The following is a 27,653-nucleotide window of genomic DNA, read 5'->3' as shown; positions in this document are numbered from 1 at the left end:
ATATGGCTTCATAAAGCTTAAGTGAGAATTTTGGAGAAACATCAAATGAAAGAAGACATTGAACTGTTTTCACAATAGACTATTTTACTCTTACTTTAAGAAATTTGAAAGAAAAGTGGCCAAATATAGCAATAAAATAGCCACAAGCTTTCATCATTGAAAAGTCTTGTTACCACTGATACAATTTCCATTAATTTTTAGTGTTTAAGAGTTTACAGTGTTTTCTCATGTATTTCATCATTAATACATAGAGTATTAATTAATAATTATATTATTATTTATCCTTAAGAGATAGGTAGCAAAGAAAATTGTCATTATTCCCATTGAACAAGTGGTGAAACAGGTTTTGTAAATTGATAGGTAAAGGAACATGTCATTAATTACTCAGCTAGTATGTGGCACAACTTGCACTAAATATGGGTTTTCTTTTTTCTTTCTTTTTAAATTAATTAATTAATTTTATGGTGACATTGGTTAACGAAATCCAGTAAGTTTCAGCTGTACACTTTAACAGTAAAGCATATATATATTTACACTGTGTGTTCACCTCCCGTAGTTAGATTTCTTTCTGTCACCACATATTTGACCCCCTTTACCCTGTCTACCTCCCCCTCCCCTCTGGTAACCACTAGTCTATTGTCCATGTCCATGATAAACATGGGTTTTCTGATTCCAGATCCAATGCCTCTTCACACTTACTTTCACATAGTTTTAGGGATTATACTGGGCTAAAAGAGCCATGCATTATAAAAGGTACAGAAAGAGAAATCACATTAACTAGGTAGTATTGTTTCATTTTAAATTATCTTCATGTGCATTTCATTTTCTGAAGAAATTTAACCAATAGTATTCTTTAAAGCATGAACTATAGAATCCTGAAGCATGAGGAGTTGTTAGAAACCATCTAATTCAACCATTTCATTTTACAGATGAGGAAACATCATCTAGAATGGATGTTTTATTGCTGCTAGTTTTGTGGAGTGGTGATGTACTTGTTTTCACCTAGATGTTTTAACATAATGAAATATGTTCATTTCAAAACTACTTTTATATTTGAGTTCTGGCTATATAATTTGAAGAAAGCAAAAATTTGTTCTAGTTTAAACTTGTATATTGTATGATTGTTTTAGTGGGCTCATTTTGTAGTTTTGTAAAAAAGATGGATTGGTTCATTTTAATGCAAATTAATGTAGTTGGTTCTGGTTTTTGAGTCATAATTTAGTTTGGTTTGAGTCTCCATATCACAAGTATTGAATTAAGTATTCACTGAACCTAATTCTTTATTCTCAAATATTGTTTTTATTATTATATCTAAAAGGTCATAATACCTTCTTAAAAAACAAATTGAAAAATTAGTCAACTAATTTTCTAGACTGGATCCTTTCTATTAGGAATATTTTTTTAACGATTCAACTCAAAGATCATGTACTGAATGGCTGTCATGTGTCAAAAGGACATGTTAAGCAGCATAAGCATAAAATACGACATTTTTGCATTTTCTGCGCAAAACAAGGGTGTTCTGATAACTTGTTCTGAAGAAATTTAATGGTTAAGAGAGTTCATGTTAGTCTAGAGTTAGACCGTGTGAATTCAAATAATTGTGGCTTTGCCACTTACCAAAGGGCAAGTCATCCAATATGCATCTCAGCTTCCTTTTCGGAAAATGGGTTGGAATTAGCCCTCCTCCCATCCCCTTGCGAGTGGTTGTGAGAATTTTAGAAGTTAATATTTATAAAATGGTATCACAGAGGCTGGCACGTAATAAGATGTCATGTGTGTTGGTTACTCTTGTGACAGTTGGTTATTATCACTATTATCATAATTATTCTCACACATTGGTTGCATGTGGATCAAATCCAAGTGATGTGCTCAGCACAGTGCAACCACTACTTGAACATAGAGATTCCATAACGTCTCTTGGGTGTTGGGTGTTATCATCATTTTTGTTATCTTTATCCCTAACGGAACCCTTAGATCTTGACAAGGGGTTCACATCTCAGGTACCCAGGGAACTTTTCCAAAAGATTCATGCCCCACAGATTTTGGCTTACTGGGTTTGGGTTGCAACATGAGCCATTCCCACATTTAACAATGGAGTAGGGAAACTACATCTTTGAAGTTTTTTTCCAATTGGTTATTTTCTCTGTTTGAGATTCAACTTGAAGAAGAGCAAAGAAAACCCTCTGTTGACCAATGAGCTTGTGACAGAAACTCTTGTAGGCTGAGTAGGCCCTAATTAACGAGAGTACCTCTAGATTATTGACTAGGCTCCCAGATAGCACCTGAAAATGTAGTGAACCAACAATGAAACTGATTTAATCTTGACTTAGGTAAAACATCATCTTAAGACATTCTGTTCCATAACCAGAAACTGAACAAAGCAAAGAAGTTATCTTTACTGTAACTCATACTGGAGGAAAAACAAACATATTTGCTTAGAAGAGAATGAAGAGAAATATAGAAACTCTTAAATGTATTTTTCAACTCTTTAAAAAGTATGGTTTTTGATGCCATTAGTTTTAATTCTAAGTTCACTCCCAAAACATCTGAATTTACTTTTCTTGTCATAGATATTCTATTTATTAATCATGGCCTTTTCTGATATTTAGCTCAAAAATGGCATAGAACGAGTTATTTTATTTCAGGACATACTTTGCAAGTGTTTGTAAAATAAAGGAAAAAGGACCTTTTTTATTTTATTTTATTTTTTTAATTTAAAAACATTATCTGCAACCATATTTATTTGCATTCAGAATTTAAAGAGCAAGATGTGTGTGCACTTACCCCACGTGACCCGCAGGCGGGAGAGCATCCCTCCTGCCAGCGTGCTTGTGATACGGAAGCAAGGGAATTATTGTTTGTGATTAGGTTGCTTTTGGGATTTTATAACCTTTTAAACGTTACACATCATGGATGTTTTTCCATGTCATTAAACATTTCTTACATGTGATTTTCAAGAGTGTAAATAAAATTCTATTGAATGGCTGCAGGATAATTTGTTTAAGCAATCCACTGTGGTTAGATAAGTACATTATTACCAGTGTTCTCATGATAAATAATTCTTGATGAACACCCTTATAAATCATTGAGTGCATCCCGATTATTTCCAGGATATGTTTTTAGAATTGAATAACTGGACCAAATGAACATTTGATGACATTTGCTACGGATGGCCAAATTTTCTTTCTGCAAGGCAGTACCTATTGACCTGCCCACTAGCAGCTTGAATGCCTAATTGCCTGTACCTTCCCAGAAAAAAAGGGGTATCAATTAAAAATATTTTATGAAATTGTTAGATGAGAAATGCAGCCATGTTATATAGATTCTAAACTAAAACCTTAGTGAGGTTAACTGATTTGCCTAAGTGTGGGAACAAACAGTCTATCCCCAAACTGTCTGAAATCCAGACGCTGAGCTGGGAACCCAAACACTAATATCCAAAATGAGATGTGACAAATACCACGTAATAAAACTGAAATCTGAACACAGAAGAAAGAGTCATTTCTGACTTGAAAACGTCTGGGAAGTGTTTAGAAAAAGGTGTTTAGGGACCTTGAGGAATAGGTAGAGTTTATAGGATAGATTATTCTGGGAATAGACATCTGAATGAGAGAAGACACAGGGCACGAAAGTGTGTATTCAGAGAACATTGGGTATTTGTTTATCAAATGGCTAGGAAATTCACTCATTAACATTTATATTTTCATCTCAGTAAAGGATTACTCTTTTGATTGCCAGCTATGTACGCCAGATCATTACTGACTTTTGACTGTTCACAAAATTTAGCCATGTTTTAAAGGGGAAATGTTTGTGAATATTTGAGATATTCAAACATGGAGAACGTTTCCAAAAGGGAATTCTAAAATGAAGAATTTCATAATAATCATATCTTTGAAATAAGAACATAGTTCTTCTGACTGTCTCCTTTAAAGAGAACAACTTCCTTGGGATGAAAGTCATTTTGGTGTGAGAGTGACAAAAAAAGTTATGCTTTTGTGACTCAGTTGACGAGCGAATGACACAATAAATCAAGCAAAAATGAAAAATAGTTCACAGTAGAAGTCAGTCTCTCTAGTATTAAGTTATAGATTTCTAGAACTTCAGAGTTAATGAAATTATAAAAATTATTTGACCAGTTTCCCCATTTTATATATGAGGAAATGATGCCTTAACATTTAAGTGGAGGTTTGGCCTTAATGTGCTTTCATTTTATTTTATGCTGCCCAAGGTGACACAGCCAAGTGACACTTGGCTACATATTTGTTTCCAGGAGACTACTTTAGTGTTCTTTACATTTTATTATATTTATTGTACTTATTTTTATAGAATTTACATTTAACTTGGCCTGGTATTATTATAGTTCACTATTTATTTCTCTTGAATTGTCAATATCTTGAATTTTGGGGGCCTTATCTTATTTTAGAGGAATCTTTTGAGCAGCACATATTTGTAAATGTTGAATAAATAGCCCAAATTTCGAGTTTTTCTTAGATTTACAATGATATTATAACAATAGAAATGCTATACTTTGACTCCACGTATTCTTTTAAAAATAATTTTATTGAGCTTCAATCGATACATAATACAATTCACTCTTAAAGTATACAATTCAGTCTTTTTTAGCATTTTCACAGGGTTGTGCAACCACTACTACAACTAAATTTGAGAACATTTTTCTCCTTCTCCTACCAAGAGAAACCCCATACCCATGAGCAACCACTTCCTGTTTCCTCCCATTCCACTCCCCACCCTGGGCACCCACTGATCTATTCTGTCTTTTCTTTTTAACACGAGATTGGGAGTAAGAGTTTGGAACCATAAGTGTTAGGTAAAGGGAGTGGAAAAGTAATTCTAATTTACTGTAATAAATTTACTACTTTATCTTATAGAACTTCATAGTTTTTGAATTTTAATTAATAATAATAATTAGGATCGCTTTTGTTGTGATTTGTTAACCTCATAGCATTCTAAAATATGTAATCATGTTAATTATTTAGAGTACCGTTAAAAGTAAGTATAATGGGAAAAATGCTGTATTTGGAATCAGAAGACCTAGGTTTGATTACTTAACTTGCTGTTTGATCTTTTGCGATGCTCGAGTAATACATCAGTCCTCAGTTTCTTCGTCTGGACAGTGGGAATAATATGCATTCTATTACTTTAGAAAGATACTATAGGACAGATAAGTTAATTTTTATGAATTTGCTATACAAGGTTAGAGTATTAATAAAATTAAAATATTAAATTTTCTGTAATTTCTTTTTCTGTAAAGCAACCACTAAACACAAGCAATAGCAGTATTTATCCACATGCTTTTACCACAGTTCCCTGCTGGAATAATTTTTGAAACAGCGAAAGAACATACTAAATAAAAGCTTCTGTTTGTCTCAGCTCAGGCGGCAGAAAGTTGAATACCAAAGTGCAATGCAGGGTCATTTCACTTTTCTCCTAAGGCACCAAGCCAGCTTTCATATTAAGGAACATCCTCTACCAGTAAAATCGTACTATTTCCAAACAGCTTAGATTCACATTGGGGTTACATGAAAAAGAACATATCTTCATTGCAAGACTAATGGCCCCTGAGGGTTAGTATCTAGTCAAAAGATATATTCTGAAAGTTTTATTCAATCCAAAATTAGGGCAGCCATACTTTTTATAATCTATACATTATTTATATCAGTTGCTGGTGGGCATATATAAAGCTTGGGAAGGCTTAAGGTCTTTATTGAATTTCGATAAGAATTAAACATTCTGATAATTCTCAGATGATTTTTTAGTAATCTCTATTTGGAGAGTGAGGCTTTGCTAGGAACTGAATAGCCTGAATTAATGATTATAGTGACTGAGTGCTGTTTTCCATTAATTCTTGAAGCAAATCCTAAATCGCTTCATTACATAGCCCGTCGTTGTGGAAGATCCACGTGGTGTGGTGGTAAAGAAGGGAGACGTTTGCTCTTTTTTGAAGTAATTTCTCCTAATGGAAGCTAAATGACCTATTATGCTTATTTCTAAAAGCTGAGCAGCAAAGCTTTATAGGAAGCTAGTGAAAGATTTGAGAAATGATAATGTAAACCAAAAATTTCAGGAAGCCCCATGTGGCTGAGAATCAATAACCTTATGACAATTAAATAATTCAATAATTCACTTGTGCTTAATGTCATCATCCTTACTTTAAAAGCTTGAATGATTTCTAGAAATACATCCATCCCACTGGGGGCTGGGGTAGAGGGCTGCTTCTGGCACGTGTCTTGCACCTTTTAGGAGTCTTACGGTTTCTCTGATTTTCATATTGCAGGTTGAACAAGGCAGTGAGAGTTGAGATTTCTTATGGATATTGAAATCATAAAACTTAATAATCAGTGGCAACTATGGATATTTTCAAGTTTAGTTCCTTCATTTTTTAAAGATGGGATGTCAGAGATTTATAGGGGTTAAGTGAACTGTCCCAGAATATATCAGTCGTGGCAATGGCTGAACTGCACTGGTAAGGAAGGCTATATTCTATTTTTGGAGCTTATGGGACTGTTTTATAAAGTGTATATTTTATAGGTTTCTGAGGTGGACTGTTGAAACCAAACGAATCAAGTTGTTGGTGTGAATAAATTAAATCAAAATTACTTGGAAGCGGTTCCCAAAAATAAATATATAAAATATTTCACTTAGATAAAACCCATATAATAACATCTTAACAGTTATTAAATCTGGTTTTCAGCATATGGGTGTTTATTTTACTATCTTTCAGCTATTCTATGTGCTTGAATATTTTCATGATAAATTATTTCAGAAGTAACAGCAACTCTACTATGATAAAGGTGGGAGAGATTACTTGAAACTCTGAAAGTGTAGCTGTTGAGAATCATAAAAAAATTTCAATTTTCCTCTCTATATTCTTCACATTTTGTTAACATAAGACTGTGACAAATGCAAAATAGTTTAAAAGTGTCTTGACTTACCTGATGACGAATATATACTGAGTCTGTAGCTTTTCTTTCTTTTAGCTTGTTTAAATTGAACAAAAATCATTTTAAAACACTCTTTTTTCCTTTATAAAAGCTGCACATGCCTACTACAAAAGTTTGTGACTTTCCAAAGCATGATATATGTAGTATTGATACCCTCATTTGTTATAATTTATTAATTCCTGTAGAGATCGGAAAACAAATTGCCCTTTATAAAAGCATTCATTATTTAAAACTCAATATAATAGGAAAGTTTGGTTTGCACCCTTGTTTAACAAGATTTTCCAAATCCTGTTTGGAACTGATAACTATTGTCCAGGCAGGCTAAGGGGCTCTTCGTTTGCAGTGTTGATATAATGTCTTTTTTTTTTACATTTGTTGAGGTTAGTAGAAATTTATCAAAACACAGTTCTTAAACTCCAGGACTGTCCTTTATCTAGGAAAGACACATAAGCATTGTCAAAGGAACAATTTACTCGTAATAGGTTACTGCAAAAGCCATTCATATTTGCATCTTTTTGTTTTGTTTTTCCCATTTCTTCCGAGTTGCTACTTAAAGCTGCTGTTTTATAATTTGACTCAGTCGTATATGCGATGGTTCATTTAGGATACATTGTAGTATCTTGAAGCTTTTTGTCTTTTATAATTCAATATATATTATATTTTTCACATTGCCAGATCAACGGAAGTTTCTTATCTGGTAAAAGAATGGTAGGAATTGTAATTGAAACCTAGAGTTGTTCCTTATTTACTGAAAGTTGTATGGAACACATTTTATACTGTTTTCCAAGAATGAGTCGGAATAGCATGTTACTGATACTATAAATAACTGAAAGAGTTATTGGGTGATTTCAAAACATATTTATTTATTTATAACATGTATTTTGTGCTCCCGATTAATTGCTCTTGATTAAATTAAGTCAATATTAACAAATATTTATTGCAGCTCAGGAGAAACCTTACTCAAGGCTTAAAGTACTGTGCAGAGCACTTGACTGTTTCCTTTAATAAAAGCTAAAAATTGAAGAGTAGAAGCCACCACCCCATTTCCTGAGATACAGCTGTTTAAGACAGGCGTGCATCAGGAAACGGGGTGGTTAATTAGGGCTGGAAGGAAGTGAGGAAGGATACTCATTTAAGTAGTTCTCTGGGATATCATCTTACATTGAAAAAAAATCTTTGGGGAGGTTAAATAAGAATCAAGGTACGCATGAAGCAGTGAGTGGTAGCAGAGAGAGCCCTGGAGGGCAAGTGAGGAGAGCATCTTTCTGGACATACCGTTAACTGTATTGAGCATAATGGGTAAACGACTTAACCTTTGCCGAGCCTTGGGTTTTCATCTTGAAGTTGGTCTAAAAAATTATTTTTAAGAAAAATGTGTGAATTGTACTATCAAAGACGGATGGACGACAGCTGTTAAATATGCGTGTGTAGCAAATCATCTTTAATTTTGTTTGGCATATTAAAACATTCCAGTACTTTTAAAAAGAGTATTTACATTTTATATTAATATTAACATCTTTCTCTATTTTATTTCACTCTTTGTGCATATGTATTTGTATAAAGTATATTTATACAAATTTGCAATCATTTTATAGAATGCTTTTTGCCTTTGCAAATATTGATTTTTTCTCTCATAACTGTATAAACATTTATATATTTATCTAAAAAATCATAATTTGTTATTTGTATAAAGTACATTTATACAAATTTGCAATCATTTTATAGAATGCTTTTTGCCTTTGCAAATATTGATTTTTTTCTCTCATTTCATAACAGTATAAGCATTTATATATTTATTTTTTAAATCATAATTTGTTATGGCAATTTTAGGTATTCCATTTGTGTGTGTATGTGAAGTGGACAAATAATTTTTTTTCTACTTTTGTTCTTCTGTTGCTTCAATGGATTCTTTGCATATAAATCTTCGACTGTAACTGATTATTATTTTTAGTTAGGATGAGTTTCTGTAAATGGCTCTGCTGGATCAAAGGTTATACATTGCTAGGTGGCTTTCTAGAAAGGCCGTCCTAAAGTATACTCCTACAGTATATGATAATATTGGTCTCATCATACTCTTGTTAGCCTTGAATTTTATAATTTTAAAGTATTTGTCAATTTGATAGTTTTACATTGCGATCACTGATTACATGTAAGAATTTTTTCTTTAAGTTTATTGGCCCTTTGTCTATGCCAAAATTTTGCTTTCCTTTGAGCTGGTGTAATTCCGTTTGATGTATCAACACCTGGTCAACATCTATTTGATGTTCGGGAATTCCAGTGACTTAGGAAGCAATCTCTCATTGAAGTTACGAAATAAATAGTTTCCTAAGTATTTAACAGCAAAATAGCAGATCTCAGTCTCTGTAGTAAAAAAATGTTGATGTCTTATCAAAAATCAGATATTCCAATAATTTGTTAAAAAAGTCAATCCACAGACATAACTATTAGTGTCCAAAATGAAAGCAGAAGGTACAAGCACAGTCTCAGCATTATTTACATCATTAATATTTCCTGGGGAATCTCACTTTTATATTTTTAATTAGTTCATAAAGGGTCTAGTCTTATTTTCATAAGATTTAAATAAAATGTTTGAAGTAAAAGATTTGGGGTGTAGTCAAAATATAAGACTTTCTAGAGTCCGAATTATGTCTCGTCTGCATCCTTATCTCTGCTTCTCTGTTTCCATGTAAGTCCAGAGCCTTTAACCTTTGAATTTGGACACTGTTTTACCTCTATTTTGTCGCTTTCAAGCTGTCTGAACCCTATTTTCCACACCTATGTGGTAGAAACAGTAATTCATATCTCTGAGAGTTGTTCAGAAGCATTGTAATTACACCTGCCCTAGTGGTCTTGGAAAGACCAGGATTATGAGAGAACAAGAGCGTGGAAAGTGGGAGTAACTTCTACACAGTTATGAATGTTCTTGTCTTAAGAAATCAGTGACCTGATTTTAAGAGGTTAAATAATTAAAAATGAATGTTATTTGAACACTTCATACAATTAAAGGCTGATCTTCAGATATAATTGACATATTATGTAAGTTTAGCAGCTTTCAAGTGTACAGTATAGTTCTGTTAATTCTAGTCGTCATGCTGTGCCTTAGGTCCCCAGAACTTATTCATCTTACACCTGGAAGTTTGCACCCTATAATCAACATCTCGTTTCCCCCATGCCACAGCCCCTGGCAACCACTGTTTTACTCTCTCTTTCTATGAGTTAAGTGTTTTTAGATTTCACATGTAAGTGAGATCATACAGTATTACAAGTGACTTATTATTATTCCATTAAAAGTAAGTTCTTTATGTTATGAGAACTTGGTTCTTTTCCATGTGTCTCCCTAGTATAATGGGTGGGACATTTTGTAATTGTTGCTCAATTTAAAATATTGGTTTGGTAGCCTGTTTGAAGGCTCGAACAGACAAAAAAATAAAATCACTAAAGTCTGCGAATATTTTATCTGAGCCTAGTCTCTTGTAATGTTTATAGAAGGATGCACTCATCACAGTCTGTCCTTGGCTCCCTGACTGCTCTGTTGCTATTGCGTAAAATTCTACCATCTTGAAAAAGTTCGTTCAAGTTCCCAGTGAATGCAAGATCTCTCTTTGGCATTGGCTGATATACCTCTTGGTTCTTAGACCTGATCGTATTGCCTTTGTACCAACTAATAGGACCTGTTCAAGTCATCATTTATTTCTTACAGTTATATTCAAAACAGCAAGGTACAGAATTTTTTAATGAAAATAGATTTTTCACACATCAAAATTCTGGAGCATGTCTGTCAAATGTGTGCTGTACACAGAAAATCTCAGCCTTGATATTCAATATTGGCACCTAATATTTATTCAAAAATATTTGATGACACGCATTAGGATAGACTGGCAGTTTGCTAAAGCAGAGCATGGATAGAACTTCATTGTTAAACTCCAGTTCCAGATCTGCTCCTACTTACCCTTCGTTTATTATGACTGAATAACTTTCCCCTTATCATCAGTTTGGCAAGAGATAAGCTATCAATTACTTGGAGAGAATTACTTAGAAATGAATCAATATTCTGTTTATTGTGTCGCCTCTGCTTTAAAAGGCTACAGCCCTATTTTCTTGCAACTAAGCTCAGAATTCTTTAACTTGAATGTGGGCAACAATTCTTTTCGCCTTCCATCTTTTATATCTAACAACTGAACTTAACACTAAGTTCGAAGTTAGAAATCTTCATTTTCAGATTTCATTAGTATAAATGCAGGTTAAAATAAGTTTCCCGATATCTAAGATATTTAGAAATTAAACAAAAGAAATTATTTTAAGGATGTCAGGTAGCTTTTTATTCTCATTTTGGACCTCCCTTTTCTTTCTTCATGTTTACCTCTGTGAGTTGCTAAGAAAGAATAATTTTTAAATTGTAATCTGTTTTAGTGATCTTTGAGTTCATACTAGTGACTTTTTTGGGAAGTTAACATAGACCGTGCTTTTATAATATTGTTCATGTCTTAACATTTTGATTTGAAGGTATTTGCTCATTGGAACATAATGGAAATAAATTCTGATTGTATGCCATCAACCTGAAATGTGACAATGAACACAGGTTATAGATGAACTTCATTTTATTCAGTACTATTTATAAAATGTTGTTTAACAGTGGGAAATAAAATAATGAATCTCTTTGTTATTTCATGCGGTGATGTTATCCTACATTATACACAACTTCAAATCATATGCAGTTTATACATGCACAGATGTAATTGCTAATACGAATCAACAAAGAAGGAGAGAGAGAGAGCTAGATGGTGGTTAGGGCATATAATAATTAGCGTTTTCAGTAACAACATCTGTTGCTGGCAATACTGGCAGTATTGTAGGAGAAAGCAATCATTAAAATTAGCTAATGCTCAGTTTAAGTGCCACACAATGTACTGACATTTTCAATATTTTTACTAGTTTTGCATGTTCTCATTCCAATAAATATGTGTTTTTGAGTTTGTATGAATGCCTTCGCATTATGTTAAAAATGTTTTTCAAACGTCTCCAAATTGATCTGGAGCTAAAGCTTGTATTTCCAGTGGGTCAAAGTAGCGTTGATGCAAGTCGTCACAGACCTATATTATCTAATACCTGAGTGGATCTCTCTGTGAATTTGATCTACTTGATTTAGATCCCCTCTGAGTTAGAAATTCTCCCTAACGTGCAACACACATTTTCCTCAAATCTTCTTCCCTTATCATTCTTGATTTTTCATCTTGGAATTCCTATTTGAGGTTTAAGTGTCAGTATAAACTTAAAAAATTTAGCAGAGCTTAACTCATTAGATTAATTTGACAGGCAACTCATTGACTGACTGCAACCTGCGATTCCTCGCTTATAGAGGGGTGTGTTGCTTACTAAGCCTCAGGGGAGCCCCTCTAAGGAGGAGAAAAGTAAGGGGCTTCTGCTCTACCACGTGATGTCCTTGTTCTTGTGTAGCTTTTGCTGTATACTTGTTTGCTGATTTGAGAGTTCGTTAAAGTGAGAAGTAAACCATATTTTCTTTAAAGGTGAAACTTACCAGTGAGTTAACATTTGAATTGTATACTAAGATACAGGACAAATTTGGAGCCTGCATGAGAATAAATGCTGAGCCAGAAATTATGTTTTTGAAAATATTTTGATGAGCTGAAATATTTCCCATTTATATCTTGTTAGTCCTGTGTTTACCAAACTGGATATCTGTTGACTCTTGTCCTGGGAGATATTAAAATGCTTGCCTTGAAAGTGATTTCTGTGGTCCAATTAGTTTGGAAAATTTTGCAAATTATGTCTTTTTTTTTTTTTGATGTTGCGTGATGCACATTATATATTCAAGGCTATGCAAAGTCCTGCAGTAAAGAAACATATTTAACTTTGCTCATCACACTGGCCTCCAGCCCAGTTTGTATCATGGAAACCAGTTTAGAAAATACCGTTCCAGCCATCCCCAAGTTTACCTGCTATTCACGTTTGTTGAAGGTTGCAGAAAGGGCTTGTCGCGTTTCCTCTATCCTAGAATCCTATAGTTTGGCTAAAGGCTCATTGTCTAAAGGCTCATTGTCTCACTTGTTAATAGGCTTTTTGGCTCTTTATGATGCTGATGACGTTTTCATGGCAGTATTGACTCCTAGACTTTATCATCATACTTAAAGGTGGACACTCATGAAATCAAAATTCACAAGAAACTGCTTTATAAACCACAATGAATTTGTTTATTTATAGGGGAAGATATCTTTGCCTAAGGCTGGTGTGTCTGTGAACATTTATAAATGTAATTTACAAGGTTAGAGATAAATTGGAAGAATTATTGCTGAGCTTTAGACCAGAATAAGGACGGATGACATATCCTTCCCTGCAAAGTGACCTTGTCCAGTTTTGCTTGGGACTTCCCCGGTTTTAATGGTGAAGTCCCATCATCCTGAGATACCCCTCAGTCTCAGACAAACGACGAGGATGGTAGGTCACCCAACTGCCCTATAACAAAAAGCACATTTGTAGTGGCTTCTTGTGCTCCCCGCAGTTCATTTTTCTCTTTCCTCGCAACTTATGATGGTTAATTTTTTGTGTCAACTTGGCCAGGCTATAGTCCAGATATTTGGTCAGACATTATTCTAGATGCTTTTGTGGAAGATTTTTTTAAAAGATGAATAAATTTAAGTCGATAAACTTAGTAAAGTAGTACTCTCTATAGTGTGGGTGGGCCCCGTCCAAATCAGTTGAAGGTCTTAATAGAAAAAGACTCACCTTCTGGGAAGAAGAGGGAATTCTGCCAGCAGACCGAATTAGAGGTACTTGAACTGCAACCTTTCCCTGGGTCTCCAGCCTGACAGTCTACCCCGAAGATTTTGGACTTGCCAAGCCTCCACAATCAGTCGAGCTAGTTACTTAAATTTAACATCTCTTCCTCCACCTGCTGTTTTTATTTTTTCTGAAGATCCCTAATACAAATGTCAGGGGCTTGTAACCAGATTTTCTTCTTCTGCTCTCTGTTTGGCTACATTGGCCATCAGTTTTTTCCAAGGCATTTGTTTTCTTAGACACTTTAGTAACTTTGAGTAAACGGCTCTCACTTTCATGAGACCCAAGGAACAGGAATTCACTTTCTTCTTATGGTTCAAATTTAATTAATTTCACTTTTGAGGGTAATTTTCCTGGAGGTATCTCTTTTGTCACTATTGTGTACTAGTTTTTTTTTTTTTTTAATACTGAAAGTCTACAACTGAAAGTCACCAGAGACTGCCTACAGAGAAAGATTTATGATATTTCATTATTGGTGACGATACTCAGTAATATTATTATAGACTCTAGCTCTAGGAGACATCTCACAAGGTCATAGTCTAACAAAGAGGACAGTACGTTTTTAAATTTATTTTTTGTTTTTTTAAACGGTGTCAGGGAGAATGGTTCTGCAGCTCTGTTTAGTAGCCTGTTCTGGTGTTTAATCATTTTTACTCTGAAACAGCTTTTTTTGGTCGGAATCCAAGTGATTTTATAAGTAAAATCATTATTTTTATTTACAAATTCATTTTTCTTTTGTAAGTAATAAGCCCAAATATCTAAGATATTATAGTTCCGAGGGACATGAAGCTGAAAAGGGAAATTGCATTGCATGTCAGACGCCAGCACTCAGAAAGATAGCAGTGATCTGCTGGAATGCTAAACCTTATTCAATCCCAGTGAGATTGATTTAAGCAGATTCCTACACTCTTATAAAAAAATCAAGTGCCAAACTATAGGATTATAAGATAGAGGAAACGCGTTAATTTTTGCTCATTTCAATTGAAAGGAATCCACAGAAAATAGTGTCATAGGGAAATTTTGAGAAGATCTTTAACTTTTTCCATTTTGGCCTTGCTGTGCAAGAACGAAGCCAACGCTGCCTTTTCATTAGAGCCTCATTCTTTTTCCTCACCCCATGCAAGGTGAGGGGACATTACCATGTTTTTAAGGTCACATTTTGTATTTCCTCATCCCCTAGGAAAGACGGACAGACACACACACACACACACATTTTTGAGGGAGGGAGAAGAATTTGAAAATAATTTTGTTACCGGACTTGCCCTAGAGATGACTTTTGCATGGCCTTAGTGTTTCATAACGACATAGCAGGGCAGTTGGCCATTTCCCTGGATTATTTACAGGGAAATGAGATAAACATGGTTTTGAAGAGTTAACATTAGTAAGTAGCTCTAACCTGGTAAGCTGTCTTGTGTTGATGAATGTCAGGGTGACAGATACATTCCTTCCTTCGTTTATTTATTCATCCATTCTCAGATTCATCGCACAGCATCCTCAGAGTACCTGTTATGGGGCAAGCCCTCTTCTGGGACTGGGGACAGAGCAGTGGACAAATCTGTCCAAAAAGGCCCTGCTTTCATGATGCTCACATTCTAGCTGGGGAGTGGGGATGAGAGCTGTGATTGGGGAGTGAGCTCCATTTGCGAATCCTGGGAGGACAGACCTTTCATTCTTGCACAGTTCACGATTGAGCAGTTCTGGTTACCCTCAGCTGCCAAAGAAAAAGTAGCACAAATTGCTTTGGGAGATATTTTTGTCCTGCATATGAGCTAGAGACATATCGGTTTCCTTTATATCATGAATATTGATATTGACCAACTTTTAAATAAAGGACATAGGTTCACAGAGAATTTTCACCAGCACTTTCCAAAAAAAAAGTCATAAATCGTAAAACGAATGTTCCGTTACATTTCTAAGTGGAGTCTTAAAGTAATTGTCCAAAACAAAACAAAACAAAACAAAAAAACCCCGGCAATTTTATAGTCAAAATAGTACCAAGATTGACTTCGCCTAGCTTTCTATATGATCTTTTTTCCTGGTGGACAATAAATGGATTAAAAGTTCTCTATGGAAAGAACTAAGTTTAAATAAAAAAAAAAATAACAGTTATAGTGTTAATGACATTTTTAAAAGATTTAACAAACAAATGAGGATAACAACATATATTTTCCATGGTTAAGTCTGTAAAGCTGTGTTTTTTCGCCTAAATGTTGTAAATTCTTGATTTGATGGTGAACTTGAGCCTGGGAATTATTTATGAGCTTTGGGGTTCTAAATGGAGTATAAGAAGGAAGAAAACTGAGAACGGAACTTTAAAAAAAATTGTGGTGAGATTTAATCATATTTTGTAAAATTAAAAAAATATATACCTACAATATACACATTCAAACATACACATATGTACATACATATATATTTTTTAAACACTATGTTCTTTATTCTGACTATTGAACAGTACTTGCCAGATTGTTCCTATTTTTCCCCCACCTGGTTAGTATAGGAAGGAATGGATTCTTTTGTTAGGAACCAGAGCCTTTTTCTTTTTCCCTCAAATTTCAATAATGTCTTAGCACTAGAAATGCTCTCAGCAGCCTGCTTCCCATCATTAATTTTTTAATGGATTATAATATATAACATGTAGTATAATGCTAGTATTTAATACTTCCTGCCTGTTCCAAAACATGCTGTTTTCAGATGTGTTAAATGAGATTCTTGGTGGTAAACAAGAACATCAATTCAAATGTTATTTTCAAACGGAGACAGTAGAACAGGAAGGAAAGATCCAGCAGATTCCAGGAAGAGCAAATGAAGGAGAAAAATGAATAAAAAGATACAAAAGGTTCTCAGGACAGATTCCTGAGAGGGTTTCCAATGGGTTTTGAACCTAACCGCTAAGTTAAATATGTTATTTAATCTCAGCGAGTCTTCCTAAATAAGTAAAAATTCTAAAATAATTATTTTCTCAGATATATAATATCAATTACCTGTCAGTTGCATGTTCCTCAAGCAATGAATGAATGAATGAATGAATGAATGAATGAGTGAACGAATGAGTGAGTGACTGAATAAAAAGACCCTGATTGTCAGCTTCCTTTGGCTTGTGGTGCTTCCATTACTCACAGTAGGTTGGTCAGGGTGAATCCTACCAATTAACTTGCAAATGAGGGATAGTAGTTGAAAGTCTTCTGCACAGTGGTGTGAAATGTGAGAAAGGATAAACTCCTTTTAGTACTTTGAGTTACGAGTCTGTATAAGGTTAGAAATATAACCTTTTCTTAAATTGTCCCCTACCAGGGAAGCCATTTACACTATAATTATAAGAGTTTAGAAACAATTCTGATATTAAACAAAAATAACTTCTGTCTTTCAATATATAAATCTTTAAGAAACCCTGAACATTCCAGAGGCAATGCAAATTAGCGCATTTTATTTTGTTATCAAAGACTTCTCCTTGGTTAGTATAATAAGAGGCCCCTCTTCCCTGGTATTCATTTAGAGGGTATAAGATATTTGATAGAGAAGTTGAGATACAGAAAAAAATATACTAGATTGTTAAAAAAATAATGTTACAAATCAATCATAAGTGTTTTAGTTTATGAAAAACTTATAATTACTCAGAAATACTTCTGTAGAAGAAGTGTCCCAAACTGGGAGATCTGTAGCTTCAGTGAGGAGTCACCATATATGTCAGATAATATTGCACAATTCTCAATGCCACACTTCCAGAAGTCATTTCTTTTACTATTTGGCCATCCTAATATATTCAGTTTTTCAAATGTAGGGACCTAATCTTTTAATTCTGAATCTTAATAGTTATTATTCCCTCCGGCTATGTACAATGTTCTCTTTAGGAGATTCTCGACTAATTCTTTCAGTTGCCAACACAGGTATTACTTCTGGGAAGCCCATCTCAACACCAGCCCAGGAGTTTCTCTGGACTCATGAGACCCTTTCCCACCCTGTGATCTTTATCTTGGTTAGTTTCTGAAATTTTTTAGCTCAGAACGAAACCGTGTGTGTGACGCTTGATTGCTCATTTTTTTTTTTCACCTGTCTTCAGCTCCATTCCTATTCAGACCACATGAGCATGCACATTAGTCTGCTTCCAAAATATGTGCTCAATCAGACCATTTCTCTCCATCTTCATTGTTAATCAGTCAAAGCCTGGCTATTTTAACTGGATAAATTTAGTAGCCATCTAAGTGTTCTTTTTGCTTTATTATTACTCCCTTGCAGTCTAAGCAGCAGCCTCAATGATCTTTTAGAAACATAAATTAAGTCATGTCAGTTCTCTGCTTAAAACACTCTAAAGATTTCTGATCATACTTAGAATCAACTGCAAACCCCTTAACCTGCCTTGCCAGGCTCCATATGATCAGGCTTTCATTGGAGAATCACTCCTAAGCCACACTGACCCCTTTTTCTTTTTCTTGCACATACCAAATGATCAACCACCAACCTTTGCACCACTATGTCCCCTTACCCTGAAGCTATTTTCACTGATCTTCTTTAGGTAATTCCTCATTAGTAGTAGCCTGGGGCCCTTAGAATGTGTACCATTTTATTCTGTGTTTATTTCAGTTACTCTGAACTAGATAGGCAGTGGGCCGTACAGGATATACTGATGAAATTTTGAACAATTTAAGAAATTTATGACTCTGAACTATCACTTAAATAATTCTCACTGTTAACTATAATTAGCATTGTTACTTTAGAACTACTAATAAAGCAAGTTTGGGGCTAGGATTTAATGGCAATTCATTGAATATCTTCAGATCACAAAAATGAGTCACACAGATGAGAGAAATAACTGTTAACAAGTCTTCTTGGGTCACAAGGCATAATAATTTGCCACAGTAAACATTAAAGTTCTAATCACAGATGTGAATGTTACATTTGTTTCTTAGTCAGTCATGGATCAGTGGTTTCTTTGGATATTTGCATTTTCTCCAATAGGTTTTTCTTCGATAGCCTTTTTTTTTTTTTTTTTTTTTTTTTTAGATTTTAAAAATTGAGGTGAAATTTACATAACAAAATTAACCAAAGTGAACATCTTTTATAGAATTTGAACTTTGATTTTTGCCTATATTACTATGGTTATTTAATATCCTCTAGAAAGACCAGAATGTCTTCAAGTATTTGAAAAGAATTATTTTGTCTCCCCATTTTATATGCCCACTGGCTCATTGGACAGTCTCTCTGAAATCTATGCCAGTTCTGATCTTGTAAATTGCGAGCCTGCAATTTTTGTGCCAGATCCTACTCCAGGCACAGGTGGGCTTTAGCACCGCCAGCCCACCATGGCACTCTACCACCTGGCGAAGCAAGCTGTCAGGAATATGAGAAGACTGCTTGTGGCTTTTATAGACTATTCCATTGCCTTCGAATCTGTGAACTGAAATCCATGATCAAATAAAGCACCATGAATTCAATTCCGACCCTCCATTATTGATTTTTCAAGCAGAACTAGTGCCATAATACTGTTAGACTGTTGGTTGCATCAGGGTCAATAGGAATTATCTCTTGAGAAATCAGAGGGCAGTCTTCATTGGGATTCTACAGAAACAGGTTCTGTCTTCCATCTGCTCACGTGTTTTAGGTTCTTAATGATGATATAATACCGCTTTTGGATGAATTAGATCCACTGCATTCCTACTGTGGTAAATAGAAAGGAATGCATTCTCTACTATTCAGATGACATATTTACTAAGAGAAACTAAGAGTATTTTTAATCACTCACTGACCCAGCTATCCCAGCCCTGATGTCAACTCATTATTTTAAAGCTATCATAGCAATTTCATCTGATAGTCTCTGTATTTAAACTAGTATAATTGGAAGACCTAAAAGCAAGTTGTCTCAATTTGTTACCCAGGTTTGCATTTGACAACTAATTCCTCTTAACAGCATCGGGAAGATACATTTCTTAAAGCTAGACCTGCTGAGGTTATGTGAATGAAGGCCATGGCTGTGAGTGTTGGGTTCTATTTGCTTTGAACATCTTCCAGTCTAAAATCATTGTTGGTCATGCTTTGTGGATCTGTAGGAATTTTATTGCCTCGGGTTTGCATTAGAGTGAACTTAGCCCCTGTACTTCTTCAAGTCGTCTCAGGAGAGTGGAAGTGGATTTCATTTAGAAACGTGTCCTTTTTATTCAGCTCTTTGTAATAAATGTTCATCAGCCCTGCTCTTCGTGGCCAGGTTGTTGAAGCGTAATCACTTTGCATTTAATAACTTGCAGAGTTACTATTCTACTAAGGAGCATACTTGCAGGAGAGCATAATCTCAAATTTATTGCTACCAACCCAGTACTGTTCAGAGCTTGCCTGAGAATTTAGGGAGGATTCTGTGAAATACGCAGTCCACCCATTCCTCCATATAACCAAAATCTGTCCCCAGATTTAGCGGACCACTCGGTATTCCCTACTTTGTATCGTGTTGTCTTCTAAAAGCTTACTTCGATTAAATTGCATCTTAGTGTTTTAAAAAGAGAATATGTATGAGTGTTAACGCACTTACATGGTTAATTGAGAAGTTAGATCTTTTTTGCAAACTAAATTAAAAGGTATAGCGACCATTCAGATATGCCATCTGTTGCTATTTAAAAGTTATAATTAGGATCATAAATTTTAATGTCATTGTCATATGTTGGAAAAGAAAAACTTTGGGACATCAATTGGAGGTTCTCCCCCTCCTGTAATGCCACACTACTTCAAAATTTAGCCATCTATTTGGCCGAATATTTTTCTTCCAATTTTTTAATTGTGTTAATTTTTTAATTGTTGATAGTACTGGGCAGAATGTCTTTTTGCATGTGATATTCCTTAATAAACATTTTTTTTTCACTTCATATGAATACTCTGCCACAGCCACTCTTCAATTTGAAATTTGAAGTTATACTTCTGTGTAATAATTAGGTAAGTACAAAACAACCGGAAGTTAATTAACTGCATTTTAGTTACAGACTAAAACATTTTAGAGTTGATTTTAAAAATCTGTTTGCTTCAAATAATTTTAGTATTCAATGGTTAACCATGAAATTTTTAAAAATAGGTGTCTAATTTTATTTATCTGTCCAACTATTCATTTGTTTGACAGATAATTATTTTTGTGCCTACTATGTACCTGGCACTATGAAAACCTTTGCCTAGGTATTTCCCTCTGTTATAATTATTTAATGTTAGGGGATTAGAATGATGTGTGCTTATATGCTTTATTAGTTAGAGCGAGGCATGAAGCTTTATCACCAAACATAACAATACTAATAGCCAAAATGAGCAGAATGCACCAAATATGTTTTATGTATACTCAAAGATTTAGTGGGATATATTTAGATGTATTATTTAATAAGTTTTATGTTCCATTAGAATTTATTTTCTTTCAAGAAGAACCCCTTTTGAGATGAGAATTAAATCAACCATGTATAATTCTTGATGAAATTAAACTATTTGGTCTTTTAAAATTGAACCATTTGATTTTGACACTTAGCAAATAACCATTAGATTATATATAATAGCTTTGTAATCATAGTAAGTTAAAAATCATAAATGACTCAATCGTGGTCTCAGAACATATTGCAGCATAGGTCTCAGAACATATTTTATTACTTAAATTTTTAAAAATCATAGTTGACATATGAATTTGCTATCTATGTGATTAAGCACAGTAAATCCATGTTATATTGATCAATACACGTTTTATTATTGTGCTAATGGACTGGTCAGTTTTGGGGTTATTATTAATTTTTAAAATCAATAAGTAGAAGTATAATCACAATTTCATAATCATTAGTAAAGTACCACTGCTTTTTAAGCTATTAGGATAATTTGGCATTTAAGCAGTGCTTTCTACTTTAAATGATGCCATTATCATTTGAGAACTCTTCCTATCAATTTGGTCAGTCTAGAAATGCAACCCATTATAGTATGAAGTAGAATAACTATTAATGAGGCAGTTTACAACTTTACAACCTCCTAAACCAGAAAATGGGACAAGTCCAGTTTACCTTTAAAACTATTTGAGTGTCTGCATAGAAAAAGGTGTTAATGTGCCTTCTGACATTTTTCAAGAAGAACATAATGGTGAATACATTTCTTTTTCCACTTGATTTATTTCTGGTGAGTTACTTTAATCTATGTGAAGTTGCCCTGGAATTTGGTCGAATATGCCAAAATTTACCAGAAATATAAAGTATCCCACCTCTGTAACTTATAGGACATAATCTGAAGAAGGCAAAGTTAGACTGCCACCAAAGGGAAGAAGAGAATTTAAATGATCTCTCCCAGTTTTGAGTGTGATTTTTGTGAATTAATGTTTATATTATGATTGATTTAGAATCAGGGGAGCATTTTAAAACCACGTGCGTGATTAAACTCTAGACCACCCAGAAAAGGCACTTGGAGTCTAAAAGAAAGGTCTTTAAATTTTGAGTAGTTCACCACTCTGTTCTTTAAGTGTGGACGTACTTCCCTTCAGCCAGAGCTCTAAGCCAGTCATCCTGTATACCTATATGAATATAACTGTCTGTCTGCCTCTCTTTCTCTTTTTTTGCTAAGAATGCAAAAGGAATGTAATATATTGGGTTCCTCTTGTATCATTAGTTTACTTTAGTTGCTTTCTGCTTATATTGAGCCTGGCTTATTTTGGGTTAGCTTGTGAATTTAATGAGATCATAACACATTGTGATGGCCATGATTGCAGAATGGAAAATGTCACTACTACGTGCCAGTTCATTTAAATCAATTTTAAGTACCCACCTGTGCTACTAAACTCTCCATTTGAATTTTATTGGCTAATATGTTTTCACTCCAGTTTCGGTTCCTTTAACTCTTATACGTTGGTAAATTAATCTGTGTGCGTACTGTTGCCCTTTAGCTTCTGTTCTTGGTCTAATAAAGGCACCATCTGCTTAATTGCTAGACATATCGGACTTTCTTATTTTATTTAAAAATTTAAAAAATATTTTATTATTTAAATTTAAAAAAAAATTATAGTCGACATACAATATTATATTAGTTCCAGATGTACAACATAATGACTCAACATTTATATCCCTTACAGAGGAATCACCACAAGTCTAGTCACTGTCTGTCACCATACATGGTTATTACATAGGCCTTTCTTATCTTAAAGATCAGTTTTAAAAAGCATAGTTTCTACAAGAAGAAGAAGAACCATAACACTTTAAAACGTATTATTTGGACACATTTGGTTTCTGCTGTTGATCTGTTGAATTGTAGTGAATGAGAAATAGCAACCAAAACAATACTGAGTTTTTAGTGTTTTTTTTATTTTTTTTTACTACTTTTTTTTTTCATCTCTTGTACATCTGTTTCTGTATTTCCTGAAAATATCTGCCTTTTCTGGTAAAGACATGGTGAGCTGGGGATAAGACAGCTCTGTGTACTTTAAAAAAATAAATCCTGCTGCCCTGTTGGTGACATTACCATGAGAATGATGAGGGAATGGGGGATTGCTGTAGAGTTAATGGCAGCCTTGAGGTCTGAAACAATGAGAGGAAAGAAGAAGGAGTGGGAAAGCGTTCTAACTGGAGGCTGGAGGTGAGTTTCAGGTGTGGGATCCTCTTTCTTTTGGTCCTGAATACACATAGCTTGGGTAGGCATGAGGAGATGCTTGTATAGTAAGAGCAGACCTGGTCCAGTGTAATTAGGGTTGATGCTTCAGTGTATGGGTTAGAGCGTGGCTCTAATCATACCCCGAAGTCAAATTGTTTGACCTTGGCAAATTAGTTAACCTCTCTGGGCCTCAATATTTTCATCTGTAAAATGGGGATATTAATAGTAATGTCTACCTCTTAGGATCGTTGTGAGGATTAAATGAGCTACTGTAAATAAAGTGCTTAGAAAATGCTTATTTAATTGTAGTATTCACATTTAATAATTATCATTACTAGGAGTGGGAATAGCAATGTGAGTGAATTAAAAGAAAACATGAATTATGAAACATTTTAGAGAGAAATAGTTATTTTATCACTAATGTGAACAGACCATATAGGACATCTGACTTTTCGTGGATCTCCAAAGAAACCATGTACTCTTCTGCCTTTGGGCCTCTTCTTTTGCCTGGAGGAAACTTTTTTCCTGGAAACTTTTACTGATCTTTCAGAAGTCATTCCAGTTGCCATCATATCAGTGACTTCTTTCTGAATGCCCCCAGGCAGAATTAGATTACCCCCTACTTGGGGTTCCCATGGTACTTATAAAGTTGATATTTTTAATATGGCACTTATCTCATTACAGAGATTCTCTTCTTACACTTGTGTATTCCCTCCTTGCTGACAAATGTGGAGTCCGATAATTGTCATAATCAACATGTGTAGTCTATGTGTTTGAAACAGGCGGATGTCACTGATATTTGATTAGGTCAGGTATAGGATTCTTCTAGTGTTCACAGGTAAGATTCTCTTAATATCTGAATTCACTGCCATTCTTTTATGCAGCATGTGAGATCCCATTTTGAGACTGTAATAAATGTCTGCTTCATTTCCTAGGAAAGGCTCAAGGGAAGCTGTTGTGGATGGTTATGGAAGAGAACTGTTTATTTTTTTTCCCCTCCTCCTCCTTTTCCATTTCCATCTCTTCCTCCTCTTCTTTCTCTCCATTTTCTATCTTTCCTCCTTTTTATGGGTATAGTTGTTAATTTAAAGCTCCTGTTTATTTTCGCTCATTCATTTAGAAATTTACCTAATCTTAGTATAATTAGGTTTTCATTATATTCATGAAGCATTTTATCATATTTTCATGAATTTTTAATTAATAGCCAGTTGAATATATTCTCTTTATAAACTACATATATATAAATGCCATATTATCCCCCAAACCCTGTTATTGAATCAGTGTTTTATCTGGCAACAAATGGTATCCTATTATTAAGAAAAAAAAATATTATTATTATTATGACACCAAACTTAAGAATAATAGCCATATACATGTTTGTGGGATTGGCTGATAAGAGATATATACTAGTTTATTATTCTTAAATGGATTAATAATATGTTTTGTTCTGATATCTTTATAGGCATATTAGAAATCATCTGTATCGTTTTGCTATATCATCTAATCCAAGGGGGAAATAAAGCCTGAACCTTTATAGGCTTTTATTTATAAATGGATCTTTTAGATATGTTTCCTTGCAAAGAGGAAATTTAGTTCTAGGAAACAGGAAAGGATGGCAGAAACTCCCATCTGCTTTGGAAAGTGACTTTTGCTCTCGTATTCGGCCAATGATTGTTGCAGATGATATCTATTTCATTTTGAAGCACCTGTATGTAAACATTAGATAAAACTAATTAATATGAGTGAAATGATTAGCAACCCCATAAATATTAGTGTAAAGACATTGCTGGTAATATATGCTTGAAGCGCCAAGTATGAGAGGCATTTTTAAGAAATCCCATGGCAGTAGGCCCAATCAACCTGGTTTCTTCCAGAATATTATAAAAGAATCCTCCATATAAACTTATTTTTTTCCAGTTGTATTGTGTCACCCAAAGTAGTGGCTTTGTTGAGTAGAGGACTGAATGCATGGATGTGGGTACTGATTTTGCAAGTTTACCAGCTGTGTGAGTTGGATCAAGTCATTTAAGTTCTCTGAGCCTCAGTTTCTTCATCTGAAGATGAAAAAGGTCAAAATAATTGATTTAGTATGACATTTTATCAATATTAATAGAAACAGTGATATCAGTAAAGCTTGAGCCTATAAAGTCATGATTTCAATCATTTAAAGAACTTAAATATACAAAATACACCTTTGAAATTCTTTACAGTGTGTTGTATTGGTAAATGACAGTGATAGCAAGGTTTAGTGTTTAAGGCTATTTTGCAAATCACATTAAATGATCCTAATTACCTAGTACTGTACTCTATTTCATTCATAGCTAGAGATGGATCCCCATTAGGATACTGGAAAAAGCTTCTTTTAATTTCGTTATGACACAGAATTTAGTGAAGAAAAGGACAGTGCCCTTTGAGGTAGTTACTAAGTCAGCTATTTGAAATTCTTGATGTAATAGGTCTTAGGATCCTGCAAGCTATAGAAATATGAAATGTATTTGCTTTCAACATTTCCAGTTTATTCTTTGCTTTGTTAGTGTTTTGTAGATTTCAAGTTTTTATTTTTAATAAATATTCATGAAATTTTTTCTCTTCATTCAACAACAAGTTATAGCACACATCTTGGGAGAAATTATCCTACATTGGCAGGGGCAAAAAGATATCAAGATGAAAGATATATGATGCCTTTAAAAAACTCTGGAAGTTTGGATGACAGATAAAACTATATCACCGTAGCAATAAAAAACAGGTAGAATAAAGTTACTGAAAAGAGTCATAAAGTCTTCTAGTAATTCAGACCTGGGAGACATTACTTCTAGTTGTGAAAACTGGCAAACCGGTGAATGGTTCTCAAGATGAGAATGGCTGGAAAGGAGAAAAGGGCATTGGGGGCAGCTCGAGTGGTGGCCTAGGAATGGGATGAAGCCATTGATGCTGAGCAGTACTTATTAAAAGGAGCACAGTGGGAAAATAAGAATAGAAAGGTAAAATTAGATCAGATTACAGAGAACTTGGATATCTTATCAAAGAATTTGAACTTGATGCTTTCAAGATTTGGGGAAATTATTAAAGGTTTTTAAGCAAAGAAGTACAACACTATGCTTTAGAACGATTAATCTGGCCACAGTGTATAACATAGTCAAAAAGGTAATAGATAGAAGGAAGGGGAAAACAAAATATGATAACATTATCAGTAATTTAGGCAAGAGTCAATAAACAACCGAAGAATGAAAATCAACAAGTAGAAGTTGATTTGGGTGGTTAGAATTAGTAGAAAATAGTCACTGATATCTGGGTATCAGGTGTCTGAGAGGCAGAGGAAAGAGCTGGAGATGTTTCCAAGATTTCGGCTTGGAAAGCCAGAAAGGATGGTTGGAAGGACCATTACCGGGAATAGTGAAGTGATGTGAGAGTTGGGCAGAGAGAGCGGTAGGAAGAGACGAGGCTTACGTTCTGAATTCATCGACATAAAAGTCAGCTCTTCAGCTAGGGATGTCCAGATGGTTGCTGGCAATACAATCTAAGCTAATATAGGAAGTCGGAACTTAGGAGGGCATTTGAGTAAATAGGCCTTGCAATTTCGATTAAAAGTCAGTGGTTGATGAGGCAGTGAGTATGGATATTTTTTTGGCAGTGAAAGTAAACAAAATAACATGAATAGGTTGAGGGAGTAATGGGGCTGAGAGATTTTTTTTTAGGAAAGGAACAGAGCTGAACATGTTTCCACTCAGGGAAAAAGAGAGGACAAAATGAAAGATATGAGAAGAAAAGAATGCTTCTGAAATTCCATTTGTTACCGTAGCGTTGGGTAAAATCGAAATTAAAGCTCCCAACTGACTGCTATGACTGAATCACTAGATTGGTAATAAAGACCTAAAAAGCATTAGGGTTTATACCCACTTTGACTATATACATGGAAGAATTGGTGAGATGCTACTGGAAAGAAACCAAGGGATGTAATTGAACTTGAGCATTTAAGTAAACTGAGTTTTAAATGCAGAGCAGGTATAATAAACTTTCATAAGACTAGGTCAACAATGAGTTAATACTGGGTAGATTTTTTACAAAATTTTTCTTCCATGTTCATCAGATATTTCAGATACCCATACAGGGTACCTGGCTTATGAAAAGCTACATAATTATACAATTCTGGGTTGTGTTTTTATGGTTTATACTTTCCATGGAGATATTCGATAGGATAATTTGTTGGTGAGGTGTTTGTGTATTTGATTCCTTACCTTTCCTATGACTTACCAACTTTATTAGTTTTCAAAATTGAAAATTTGAACTTTTTAAAGAAAGCATTTTGTTTATTTTTGTTTTGAA

General features: G+C 34.3%; 1 protein-coding gene across 9 annotated transcripts in view; it reads left to right on the top strand.

Moving 5' to 3' along the window:
* The window catches only part of UTRN (utrophin), a 446,059-nt gene that overhangs the window by 237,168 nt on the left and 181,238 nt on the right, over positions 1-27,653 (top strand). The window lies entirely within an intron of this gene.

The sequence above is a fragment of the Pteropus medius genome, unplaced genomic scaffold, assembly GCF_902729225.1.
Source record: "Pteropus medius unplaced genomic scaffold, Ma_sr-lr_union100, whole genome shotgun sequence".
In the NCBI taxonomy this organism is placed as follows: domain Eukaryota; kingdom Metazoa; phylum Chordata; class Mammalia; order Chiroptera; family Pteropodidae; genus Pteropus; species Pteropus medius.
Note: the sequence above shows the minus strand (reverse complement) of the source record. Positions and strands in the feature narration are given on the sequence as shown.